Raw genomic sequence first — 2,772 nt, 5'->3', positions numbered from 1 at the left:
TAAGGCCAAGCCTTCGTGATATTTGCATTCATTGAAGGCTGGCATTTTATATAACACAAGATTCATAATTGTTTAAATATAAATTCAATGTTAAGTTGTTCTTTACTGCCTAATGTAAATACAAGAATATTATTTTCAGGTTTTTGAATATTCAGGAATTATGTTGAAATTTTAAGAATACAGTTGCTGTTGCTTTTTCTTTGTACATTTATTAATCATTCTGTAAGCTGCACCCTTTTAATTCTACCCCATGGCGGGGCCCTTGCTGACTGGTCAGTTTTCTAGTTTATATCTGTATTTTCCCACTATTTGCAATATCTGTATTGTCTGTGATCTATTTTTCGCCATTATGGCAATGTTGAAAATGTTATACGCAATATAAGGCACAAAACACTGTTCATTACAGTGGCTGGAACGTTATTGTTGACAACTTACACGAACGATCACGTTACACGAACGATTCCGCACGATTAACGCACGATTAAACCTGGTACACGAACGATCTTTCACGTTCACGATTCTACACGTTACACGATCTTACACGATTGTTAACGCAAACGCACGATTCTTCAATCAAAATAGTTCAAATTATTTAGGAATCAATATTTTCAAAACGAAATACGGCTTATTATATATTTAAGATTTCGAAGAATTATCAATATTATTTCATAGACGTTGAAGAAAAAAAAACGGAAAATGAAATTTCTGTTACTAAATATATGCAAGACTTAATATTTTAGATTAAAAATAATTATTTCTGAGGTAATTCTCCGATAAAAAAAAACGGATTTTGTTCGTTCTATTAGACGATGTACATGTATGTGGGTCGTATAATTTGATTGAATTGGATATCATGATATGCAAAAAGGGGGATACGATTGAAAAAAAAAATGGCAGCATGGAATGACTTCAATTATATTCACAAATTTTATCTTTATGTTTCCAATGATTCAATGTCTGATAAACTTGTCAATTATTCAACTTTTTTTATTTGCAGAAATTTAAAATTAATTAATTACAAATAGGCTCAAGAGATAAACACAGATAATGAAAACACCCGAAAATCATGCCGTGTCCATGTATATTTGTCGACTAACTAGTCATGTAAGCATTGAGAAATGTTTATTTCTTTGTAAAAAAAAAATTATTTATTTTCAATGAATTGATTTCAAGATTATCTTGACCACAACAAGAAGCAAATAATAATCAAAATAGGATTTTTCAAAAAGGCAATAAAGATCTAAGTACGGTTTATCACAATATTGATCGCGCAATTTGACGAGAACTTAATATTGTACGACTTACTATATTGCTTGTTTACGGGCGATAATTAGTTCGTTCTGCATTCTATTATGTAAATTGCGCTTTTTCATTTTATTTGGATTTTAATTAATAAATTAAGAAAAACAAACAAGGGAAATGCTTATTTTACATATAACATTCCGATAAAAACTTACAAAACGAAATTTACACGATTCTTAACGCACGATCTCGCACGATTTAAAACGCACACGATTGAGTCTGATACACGAACGATCTTTCACGTTACACGAACGATCGCTCACGATACACGAACGATTCTACACGATTGGTTTGTCAACAATAACGTTCCAGCCACTGTATGTATACTACAGATTTGGTGAGGGTTTATTTTGTTTCATGAGCACCAGACAGAAATGACCTTTTATGCATTTACTTTACACTTAATTTTTGTTGAATTCTATAATATAATTGATGATTTTGTAATTTGCTTAAATCAGTATTAAATCATCTTCTGTCTTAGGTTTTTGGTACCGGTAACCATCTTTTAAGTTAATTGTCTGTAGTCATGAACAAGAATAAACTTGCATTTCTTTAGACTTTTGTTGTTTTTAAGGTCTTCCATTTCCAACGGAAGACCTTTTACTGACTCTGTTGGTAAAGCTTTTTTTTTTTTCATTTTTCTTCTACTTCCTAGACCGCAACTTTGAGGCCTCATATCCCACTCATTTCTCAACGGATTTCGCTCAAATTTTCAGAGCTTATAGACGTTAATAAACTTTATGAGAATCCTGTCTAAAATTTCAAAAAGTTACTTCCGGTTTTGAGTTATATCCCTATTTGAGTTATACGAAAATTTATAGGCTTTCGTTTCCAGAAAAAGGCTCAGAGACGACTAAAGCTGGAGCAGAAATTCTACTGATTTTAGATAATAGAGGGATTGAAGTTGTGCACATCGGTTTTTGTTTTTTGATTTCTCAATTCAAAATGGCGCTATATAGGGGTAAAAAATTAGAACGCCTAAAAGAACCAAAAATTACTCATATTTTGCTCTTTATCTTTTAAACTAAAAATATTTTATTAAAATATATAGAACATAATTTGTGCAGAATTAGAAGATCTTTCAAATGATATGTCGAAAAAGGGGCTTGCTCTTAAAATTAAAGGGTCTAGAGGGGCCGAAAGTTTTTTCCTTTATATCTCAAAAAGTAGTGAGAATTTGTAATGCCCTAAAGAAGCAAAGTTGTTTAAAATGTGAAGCTTAATCTATTCAAGTCGTCAAAATACGTCCGGCGTCGTCACTGTCGGCCAAACCGGAAGTAGTCGGGAAACGCGTATTTTTGCCGTTCTTGACAAGTTTTTGGGTAACATCTGTCACTGGGAGCATAAGATTCAATTTTACGTCCGTCGTCATCACTTCTGGTCAAACCGGAAGAATTAAAAGTGGCTTATTTTTGCATTAGTTAACATAGATTTTGAGGATTTAAACAGTTTTTTGTTGTATTTAGTAAT

General features: G+C 31.9%; 1 long non-coding RNA gene across 1 annotated transcript; it reads left to right on the top strand.

Annotated features, from left to right (window-relative positions):
• Window positions 1-285: 285 nt before the first annotated feature.
• LOC134260782 (uncharacterized) lies at window positions 286-1,859 on the top strand. Its single transcript, XR_009990627.1, has 2 exons — window positions 286-395; window positions 1,615-1,859. It is a non-coding gene; the product is annotated as an uncharacterized LOC134260782 (long non-coding RNA).
• Window positions 1,860-2,772: the final 913 nt, after the last annotated feature.

The sequence above is a fragment of the Saccostrea cucullata genome, unplaced genomic scaffold, assembly GCF_032062105.1.
Source record: "Saccostrea cucullata isolate Sc308-1 unplaced genomic scaffold, CSIRO_AGI_Scuc_v1 ctg1257, whole genome shotgun sequence".
NCBI lineage: Eukaryota > Metazoa > Mollusca > Bivalvia > Ostreida > Ostreidae > Saccostrea > Saccostrea cuccullata.
This window is presented reverse-complemented; position numbering and strand designations above follow the sequence as displayed.